Consider the following 11951-nt stretch of genomic DNA (forward strand, 5'->3'; position numbering starts at 1 on the left):
TCCCCCTATTTTTGCCCGTACCTAATATATATTATTGTGTAATATACAGGGTCTAGATGAGCAAACCTCAGTTAAATATATTTAAAGATGCTGTGTTCGGAGTATTGCAGTTATGATAAGCCCAATAGGTTTAATTATCTAGAGCTATACGAACAGAAAGGGGTGAGTGATTAATAATTGGGGAATTATCAGTTATTATAGGAAATCAAATATATATGTACGATCGTTTCGGAAACGATATCCTTTTATTCATTCGATATTTACAAATGAAATCATCGATAAATAAGTGAAGTGTTTTTGGATACCGTCCTTTCATGAACAGAAATTGAAGGGGTAGGAGGAGAAAAGACATCAAATTTTAACTAGCTTATTGAAGTAAATATAGTTTGTGAATCTTTGTAAGGAAGTGTTTACACATATTTTTTAACCATAAGGAGGGCTCTTCTTTGATAAGGACATCTTTTTAAATCTAAAAGCGATTGGTGGTATTTGTAACAACTTTTTTTAAATTCTAATTGTTATGATATGATGTGATTCGATCGAACATATAAATATCGATTTTTTTATATTTCCTCCTATGAAAAATTAATTGATAATTTAACAATTATCAATTTCTGACACTTTATATATATATATATATATATATATATATATATATATATATATATATATATATATATATATGTATATATATATATATATTGTGTTTCCTTTTTAAAATTAAAAATGTTTTAACTCTTTTTCAAAGTATCTTTACATGTTTTATAAATTACTTGTTCTCATATATATATATACATATATATATATATATATATATAAATTTACTTATATATAAAAGGAACTATACGTGTATATGTGCGCGAGAGAGAAAGAAAGACCGAGAGTTTGTTTCCAGTAGACTCCAAAACGTTTGAGTCATTTTTTTTTTAATTTCACACAAATATGCTTGATGTGTCTGGGAGTGTATTTAGGAAGGTTTTGTGTCGGAATATTTCCAATAAGTATTGAAGATTGATAATCGATAATCGAAAAATTACAATATATCAAGTCACACGCCGAAAGTTAATACCTTTATAAATCCTAACATCACAACTACATTCGGGAAGTTTTATCTCTCCAAAAGAAGAAAGGCTCGCCGTTAAAATAGAAAACATGTTCTTTGATAAGAGGATGGGAGAATTCGAAATTAATTCGTCAACCATAATATTTGATGTTTGGATTTTTAACTGTGACCCATGCTAATTTATATGATCCATGCTAATTTTATGAAATTAATAGTAAGTTCTCTACAGTGCAATGTAAACTACAATGAGTTGCGGACTAAGTCAGTACAGGGAGACATGTGAGGTTTCCTCCTAGTAAACCGACTAGAGCAATCAATCAATCAATATTATTGAAATATAATTTCGATGAGAATAAAAGTATTAGTTGATCATTACTTAATCCCGAGCAACGTCGAGTCTTCTCATTAATTATTATATATAAAACACCTGAACTGAGGATATTATATATTTGTGATATATATATATATATATATATATATATATATATATTATAAGGTAAAATTAAAAGCCAAGAACAATGCGAGATTTTTTTTTTTATAGAGTAAAATTAAATGAAAACAAAAGAAATAAATTTCTTTTTTTTGTTGTTTGTTTTTTCTTTTTCACACAAATTTTAACTCTAAACAACAGTAATTTTTTTTTCTGTTGTATTCAATGGTGTTATAAATGAGATTTATAACACCATTGAATACAACAGAAAAAAAAATTACTGTTGTTTAGAGTTAAAATTTGTGTGAAAAAGAAAAAACAAACAACAAAAAAAAGAAATTTATTTCTTTTGTTTTCATTTAATTTTACTCTATATAAAAAAAAAGCTCGCATTGTTCTTGGCTTTTAATTTTACCTTATAATTTTCTTCAACAATGCTTCAAGCAAATTACAATCTACTTATATATATATATATATATATATATATATAATTTAAATGGGGTTAGAGCAACGGTTTTCAACGGATTAACCATTTTAAGGTAATATATATATATATATATATATATATATATATATATATATATATATATATATATATATATATATATACTGATATCCGTTGAAAGTCTCTTAATAGCATCTTATTATAACATTATACATAATCTAAACCCAGCTTTGTAATTTTATTCTTACTTTTATTATTAACCAATATTACTTTACTTATCACTATCATTAATTAAGTATTTTTCCTTATATTTTAATATTTTCCAGATTCATCTGCACTACTTAAATGCTAGGTATATTTATGGTGTCTTTTATTTTAACCCCCTCCCCAATATTTTGCCGATAAGGAGACTTTGTTTTCATAAAAAATTATATGCTAAAATTATTGTCCTTGACTCAATGTCTGTCACAATAAAAAAAACATCGTTTCCGAAACGATCGTACAATTTATTGGCTTTGTTGTGCTCCTTCTTATGAAACAGATTTTTAATTTTTAATTTTTATTCTAATTTTGAATAATAAATTATGAATCACCTTACCATATATATATATATATATATATATATATATATATATATATATATGTATATGTATATTTGTAGAAATATATTTTTTATACTAATCCGTATTTAAGAAGCTCGATATAATTACAGAGCAATATAGAGAATAAATGACAAAAAGTTATATTCCAAAATTCATGATTTTGACCATCTTATAATTTATTCCTTTGATTCAGTAAACTTATACAATTCTTGACAGTATCTGTTTCGTAGCGCAAAATCAATTATTTAATTATTATATCAATCAGTGAATCTATTATGCCGTTAACTCATCAGAAGAAATAACAACAATCAATCCGTTAAAAGGAATTGAAATGTGATTTGACATGATGAAAATCCGAAAATTGGAAGAGATGCTGCAAATACCTTTATATTTTTCCATTACGCCACGCGCGTGCGCGCACACACACACACACACACACACACTCTCTCTCTCTCTCTCTCTCTCTCTCTCTCTCTCTCTCTCTATATATATATATATATATATATATATATATATATATATATACATATATATATACTAGCTGTTCAGTATAGGTTTGCTCGGGACCTATGTACTGTTAATAATTGAACTAAAAAAAATTCTAAAATTATATAAAAAGCAATAAATATTTTATATGGTAGTTTTTTTTATATAATTTGCATAAAATAATACGATAAAATTATATTATTTAATTAAAAAAATAATTAAGTATAATGCGTACTTTTTTTCTTATTTGACACTATTTTAACCGCCCCATAAAAAAACGCTCCGTAAAAAATCCAATCATTTGAGGTCCCTAGCGTCGCTCTGCAACTTTTAGTTTCGGCGGAGATAGAGTTTGAAAATATGGAGACCGAGAGACAGATGCATAACCTTTTATATGCAGGGTGGGCCAAAAATAAGGGTCCTATTTTAAAAAATTCATAAATTCATGTAAGTTTTAAGAAGTGTTTTTCAGCCAAAATTTGTTTTGTTTATTTCAAAAAAATCTCGGAAGGGTCAGTCTATACACACATAAAGTTTGGTGAGCTTAACTTTTATTTTGTGGAAGTTATTCAAATTTAAAGATAGGACCCTTATTTTGGCCCACCCTGTATTAGGTTAAATTGTTAATAAGTAACATGGTTTATTTTAGCTATTCTTTGATATTACGCTTCTGAATCTTTGAAATAAAAATCGGTTAATCGTATTATTTAATCGTATAATTATTTATTTATTTGTTTATCAAGTTATGCCTTCATAAATTATGAATTATTTTTTAAAAAAATTAGTTAAGGATTTTGTTGTGGATTAACAACTTCAGAAGATTTACGAATAATTATTCGTAGCTTATATTATACATTAAAAATCTACAAATAACTTTTATCAAGAATTTTTACATAGATTGTCAACTTAACAGTATTCTTAAAATAATTTATCTTACTCGTTAACAGCATGAAAACGTAAATAATAACCGTTTAAAAATATTTATAAAATATTAAAAAATTTAGAAATAATTTTTAAATTTATATTCATTATTTTGCTATAATGGAAAATAATATTTTTTTTTTACAAAGTACTCACCATTTATAAAGACCCGGAGGCGATTCGAGGATAAGGCTTAATGAGTGTACAGTGTCCATGGGACAATATCACAGTAATCGTTAGTAGTGGACATTTGGTAAATTGGATTACTTAAGGAGATGGCTTATCAAGAACTTGTTTACATTGGACTTGAAGATGACCATATAATCGGATGACTTATCAAGATAAATGTTTAAAATAATTCTAAAAATATTATGATACTTATTAACAAATTACGAATAATTTTTTAATATTTCGTAAAGGTATTGTTCTGAATTTATAAGATAAACGAATTTTAAAAAATAGATTATGTTACGAACAAATAATTTAGTACCTGTTTAAAATAATTATTTACAGATCGCATTTTGTATCATGAAATTACAAATACATTCCACAATCACTAAATGATGTTATCAGAAACAAAATACGTAGAAAAATTTGTAAAATAAAATATATTACGGATTAACGACTTCATAACTATTTTAACTAATTATGAATAGGTTATATTTCGTTAAAAAGATTACAAACATTAATTAACGAATTTGATATGGTAAAACTACGTAAAATAAATTATACTATCGATTCACAACTCCATCATGTTTTTTACCTTATTAAAAGAATTACAAACATTTATTAACGAATTTTAATATAGTTTTACTACGTTAAAAATAATTGTAAAATAAATTATATTACAAGTTAATAACTTCATAAACTTTTTAAATAATTGTGAATAGGTTATATTACGTTTAAAAAATTACAAAAATTCTTAAACGGATTGTATATGGTAAAACTATGTAAAAGAAATTTGTAAAATACATTATTAACAACTTTATAAACTTTTAAACAATTATGAATAAGTTATATTACGTTTAAAAAATTAAAAATATTCACCACTTATCAAGGCCCAAAGGCCGCTGGAGTACAAGTGTTAATGAGGGTACAGTAGTCAATATAAAAATATCACAGTAATCGTTAGTAGTTGAAATTTGATAAATTAAAGGAAACAGCTCATTAAGAACATATATTATGATATTTCTCAGAAAATTACGAATAATTTTTAATATTTCGTAAAGGTATTGTTCTGAATTTATAAGATAAACGAATTTTAAAATAGATTACGTTACGGACAAACAATTTAATACTTATTTAAAATAATTATTTATAGATCGCATTTTGTATTACAAATAAATGCTACAATTCCTAAATGATTTTATCAGGAACGAAAAGCGCAGAAAAATTTGTAAATTAATTATATTACGGATTAACGACTTCATAACCTTTTTAACTAATTATGAATACATTATATTACGTTTAAATAATTACAAATATTAATTAACGAATTTTATGTGATAAAACTACGTAGAAAATTGTAAAATAAATCATATTACGGATTAACGACTTCATAAACTTTTTAAATAATGTAACAAAATATAGACATTTTTTAACGAATTTTTATATAGTTTTACCACGTTAAAAAATTTAAAAGAAATTTTATGACAGGTTAAAAACTTCATAAACTTTTAAAATAATTATAAATAGGTTATATTATGTTTAAAAAATTACAAAAATTCCTTATCGAAGTTTGATATGGTTTAACTACGTAAAATAATTTTGTTAGATAATGCGATTACTGATTCAGAATTCATTATTGTTTAAAATAATTCTACAGTTGTAACATACACTAAAATATGAATTATTAATTTTCCCAGTTTTCGTATATATTATTATAGAGTCGTAATTTCACAAAGTATGGAAATAAAAAATTTTAAAATAAAAAAAAACGTTTACAAGTGTTTTTGATATAGATGTATATAATAATACTTTGATAAGTATATTTTAACTTTAATAGGGATGGCATAATAAAATTGTGTTTTTTTTTTTTTTTTTTTTATTATATTTTCACCCCAAACAAGGCACATTGCCACTTTGGTGTAGGGGGCTACTATCAGGGGAAACATCTACTGGGGCACTATGTAGGGATTAGGGCAGCGAGATGTTGGTTCACGTTGCACTTGAACTTATGCATGTCAGTACAGTTGGGGAAGCAGTGACCTGGAATGGAATTCCAAAGTCTAGCAGTTCTGGGGAAGAAACTACTGGAGTAGAACGATCTTTTACATCTAGGGATCTCTACAGTGTGGGGGTGGGATTTTGCAGCTTGTCGGGTCTGTCGAGGGTGTTCACGTCGTGGGGGCACAAGTGCTTGCAGTTCTTCAGAGCATTCACCATTATAATACTTGTAGAACAGGCAGAGGGATGCAACGTTTCGACGATGGGACAGAGGCTGAAGTTTTGATGCCAGTTTAGGGCCTATCAGATTTGCGACTCTCTTTTGAACCCTGTCAAGGAGAGAGAGACTAGTAGCCGATGCACCGGCCCAAATATGACAGCAATACTCCATACATGGGCGAATAGTGGCCTTATAGAGGTACAGGATACTTTCGGGTGTTAGAAGTTTTCTAGCACGGTAGAGAGAGCCCACCTTCCTCGCAGCGGCCCTGGCAATGCCCTCGATGTAATTGTTCCAGCTCATGTTTCCTGTGAACGTTAGGCCAAGGAGCTTGAAAGACGTACTCTCAGCTAAAGAGTTGTTGGCCATTGCTATAGGTGGTAGAGAAGGTTTCCTGTAATTATTGAATGAAACCAGTTTTGTCTTGGTGGCATTGAACGTTACCATCCATTCTTGGTGGCATTGAACGTTACCATCCATTTTTGTCCCCATTCCACTACTGATGTGTGGTCTGCGTTCGCCCCTGACCTCCATAGAATTGAAATAGGCACAAACTTTAATAAAGACTTTTCATATCTATCTGCGTAAGTATACTTTGATAATTATGTTTCAGTCTGAAGAAATATGGTATAATAAAATTATGGGATGTTCGTTCGTACCTGACCTCCATAGAATGGAAATATGTCACAAAGTTTAACAAGGTTTTTTTTAATAAAGATCCACAGATTATGGTGATAAGTGTTTCAGTATGAAAAGGTATGGTATAATAAATTATGGGGTTTATCTATTTTATTTTTACTTTCATCATATTTTGCTTTGGTTTTGATACACCCAAATTCGAAGCTATCTCTTTACAACCCTTTTTTTCATAACCTATCATACAGATTGTCCATTTTCTGTAGGCTGTTTTTGAACCCAGTCAACGACGGGTACTTTTTCTAGTATATATATATATATATATATATATATATATATATATATATATATATATATATATATATATATATTCCACCAGACTATCCATTCATGTGTAATCACCTTTTTCTTCACCATATTCCCTCTGCTTAACTTATTTTGTTTTCAAATAAGATCTTTGACTTACTTGTTGTTTCATCAAATACTTTTGTATGCAAAATCCGATCCCGCATTTTGCTAATTCCTATCCTCTGATGAGAAGGAGAGGATTTCTTCGAAACTCCGCGGATTAAGGACTATCCACTTATCAAGTGTTTCATTTTCAGATTAAATATGTTTTTAACTCATTTCAAAGTGTTTTTTAACATATTTTATTAACTGTTTGCTCATATTATAAGCTCTATTTCCTATTTGGTTTTATCGAGCTTTTATATCTGGCTGAGTTAATTTTATAAATATTAATTCTTTAATATCTATAATTTACTTCAATTTTACCATCTTGGATCATTTTGGTAAATTCAATTGTAATTTTCATTATATATATATATATATATATATATATATATATATATATATATATATATATATGTGTGTGTGTGTGTGTGTATATATTTGAGTGCCATCTGCTAGAATCGAAACCGTAAGCAAAACTGTAGCATATAAAGCTGGTGGCGTTACCTCTGTCCCAATGTGACATTCATATAAGCTAATTAAAATTAAACTATGGTGGATGTACTAAATGTATACATTTTTTTTCAATTTTTACCCCTTTTTGACCCCTTAAAAACTATTATTATCAGCTAAAAACCCATAAAAGAACGGTCCATAAAAACTCCAAGCATTTGAGGCCCCTAGCGCTGCTCTGAAACTTTTATTGAGACAAACAGACAGACAGACATAGTGAATTTTATAAATTGGACAATATAAATCATTTCAGAAAGTTTCTTACGTTAAGTTAATTAATAGATATTTTAGTATTTTTAGAAATTCATTCTAATTTGCTAATGCGTAACGCAATCTATAATTATTTTTTCATAATTACTAGCGGATGGGGGTGCGTGGCGCCCGGCTTTGCCCGGTCGTAAAATCTGCTTAAATATGATATTTTAATTTGTCCAGATTTCGCATATATTATTATAGAGTCGTGATTTCAAAAATTAAAAAAAAAAAAAGTATTTGGGGGTCATCAGTTAGAATCAAAACTGTAGTATTTAAAAGCTGGTGACGTTTCCACTGTGTTAAACGTGACACGCACATAAACTGATTAAAGTTTAAAAATTAAAAATTAAAAATAAGCTAAGATTAATGTATAAATGGTATAACGATTAAAAAAAAAATTTGACCCATTTTTGACCTCTTAAAACTATTTTATCAAGACCAAGATGCCACTCGAGGATAACGGTTAAAAAGTGTACAGTAGTCAATTGGACAATATAGTAATCGTTGGTAATGGAGATTCGGTAAATTTGTTTACTTATATGGAACGGATCATCAAAAACTAGTTTATGTTAGACTTGAAGACAAGCATATTGTAGTCAGCTGGAAAGCAGGAAAACGGAAGACAATTCCATAGGCGTGCAGTTCTAAGAAAGAGGTTTTGTTCGTGGAATCTACGTTTAGGTTTAGGCACAGATAAAGAGTGGGGGGAATTATTGATAGTGTTTTCTGCTAGACGGGTGTTCCTTGTGAAAGTTTGGCAAGGGGGGTACCATAGAATGGAGCTCAGTCGAGCACTTGCCATGAAAATAACGATAAAGCAGAGACAAACTCGAAATCGCAACATCTCTTCTGTGAGAAAGAGGTTGCATGGAAGAGAAAAGGACATCTCCCACTAGGCTACGAAGTCTGGTTTGAACTCTATTAAGGCAGGATAAGTCCTTTCTAGCAGCTCCTGCCCAGATGTGGCAACAGTACTCCATCCTTGGACGTACCTGGCTCTTAAATAGATAGAGAATTTACTGATTCTTCGTAATTTAAAAAAATAATTTAGAAAAATTATCCATATTTAATTTTTCAGAGATGTTCCGTGATTTAACAAATCATGAAAAATTATTTAAAAATCTTGTAATGGAAATAAGGTAGGAAATAATTTTACAAATAAGCAACTTCATATAAATATATATATTATTTTTTTATTGGAAAACAAAAATACACAAATTATTCATCTCAAAAGATGAGTAATTTGTGTGTGTGTGTGTGTTTTTTTTTCTAGCTTTGCTTGGGTGTTAAATACGCTAATATATATATATATATATATATATATATATATATATATATATATATATAAATCGTTCAATAAAATAAAAAGCTATAGCAAACATCTAAATGACTACTTTAAACACAGTTCCTGATTTCAAAAAAAGAAAAACTAAAAGATTCATCTGCCTTACTTTTAATGCTAGGTTTATTTATGGTGTCTTTTAAATTCAATAAAAATCCTCCTAAATTTGCTGATGAGGAGACCGTGCTTACCAAAAAAAACTATATATAATTGTTCTACATAACTTCATGTATACCACAATAAAAAGCACGGATTTCCGAAACGATCGTACAGATAATTGATTTTGTTGTTGTTCCTTCTTATGAAACTGATTTTTTATTTAATTAAAATTTGATTTTTAAATTTAAAAATTTTTTTTTAATTTTTAAATTATAAATCACATTACTTAATATATATATATATATATATATATATATATATATATATTACTCACACACACACACACACACACACACACACACATATATATATATATATATATATATATATATATATATATATATATAACCCACAATGGTGCAGAATCTAATCCCATTGGGATACCTATCGTTTGGAGTAATATATTATTTTCTATTTAAAAATAGCATTCTTTAATAAGATGACTTATAAGTATTTTTCATATACCTTTAGAAATACTAGTTTTGCTATTTTTATTTTTACACCAGAAAACTTTAGAGTTTGAAAAGTTTATATATTGACCTTTGGCAAAAAGCTTAATCCACAATATCATTTTATTCTTTTATAAGTTTTTTATTTGTGCGGAATTTTAGTATATAACATACTAAAATTATAAGTAGCTATAGATTTGGCTTTTCCTCTAGAATTTATTTTATCTAATTTTTCTTTCACTGGTTGTGAATTATTTACTACCCAAAATAGATTAATATTACTATAGAATTTTTTTTTTCTGATGGAAAGTATTTATTTGATTTATAAGTAATTTAAATATTTTAGATACAGCACTACTTAAAACGTTTAGTAATGAACGTCTTTGAACCTACAATAAACCTAACGCTAACTGGATTTTTGTGCATTTTAGGTATCCAATACACACACGGAAGGTTTTTGTTTTTTTCGTCTAACTTTAATCCTAATTTTTCACTAATAATACTATTATCAGAATAATGCTATCTAAATTAATATTACTTACTTTATATGTATCTGAAACGTTATCTGTAATTCCTACTTCTATCAATAAACGTTGTATATAATATTTTTACATATAAAAGCTATATTGTTTCCCGCTTTATCAATAGGAACTATTACAAAACTTATCTTGAAGTATTTATTAATTCCTCCAGAATTTCTGAATTTTTTATCAGAGGATTTGTTTTTCTAGGGTGTGTAAATATTTTTATACGTATACCCTTTTCATTTACGCATTCAAGTATATTATTTTTCCATACATCAAACGTAGACTGTGCTAATTTATATTTCTTTACCATAGACATAATAAAACCTTCTAGTGCTTTAGTTACCTCTTTAACGCATTTAGTGTAATTTAGGCATTTAGGTTCTCTATAATTAGGACCCTTACTAAGTAGTTTTCTTAATTTAGAATTATTTACTATCTTTAAATCTTCTCTAATCACAGGTTTTATCTCATTATTATAGAAAGGAGAGGAATTACATTAACATTCTGGAATATTTATAATATTATCATTCATATGTTATACCGTTTTTTTTATAATTGAAAACCTTATTGCCTATTCCTTGTGTCAAACAATAAATTCTTAACTAAAATATATGTGTTTACATTTTGATTTTCAGAATTTAACGTCAACCACTAAACTTATATATTGCTCTATTTATAAATATTGAGCTTTACCTTTTTTTTTTGGCTGGGATTACCCTGAAAGTATTACCTCAATATAATATCTAACAGGATATTGCACTTGATCTGTGACCTGTCTCGATTATATATATATATATATATATATATATATATATATATATATATATATATATACTTCTATAAATGTGTTTTATTTTGTGTGTACTGATATTCATATTAAAAACCCGTTTTTCTATTTATTTAAAAAGAAAATACAACTTTATTACATATGGGTCGTGGAATTGCATTCATCTACAAAAGATCTAGCTAATTTGCATATTCTTTTAAACATTCATTTTAATTAATTCCTTATTAGTTTTTTTGTTTTTTTCATGGGATGATCATCTTTAGTTAACTATTACGTGTAATTATATTCATGCAGATATTCTACATGATTTATACTTGCATAATATTTGCATAAAAAGTCTTTCCATATATGTTTATGTATGCATATATATATATATTAGTTTTAAAAAAATTGCCTAATAAGCTCCTCTGTCAGTTTTTTGGTCTGCAGACATGAAACTTGATATATTGGGTATTCCAGCTTATGCTAAACTATATTTGAGTTTTAGCTGGGGAAAATCA

This window comes from Euprymna scolopes, chromosome 33 (genome assembly GCF_053919585.1).
Source record: "Euprymna scolopes isolate OS-2025 chromosome 33, ASM5391958v1, whole genome shotgun sequence".
NCBI lineage: Eukaryota > Metazoa > Mollusca > Cephalopoda > Sepiida > Sepiolidae > Euprymna > Euprymna scolopes.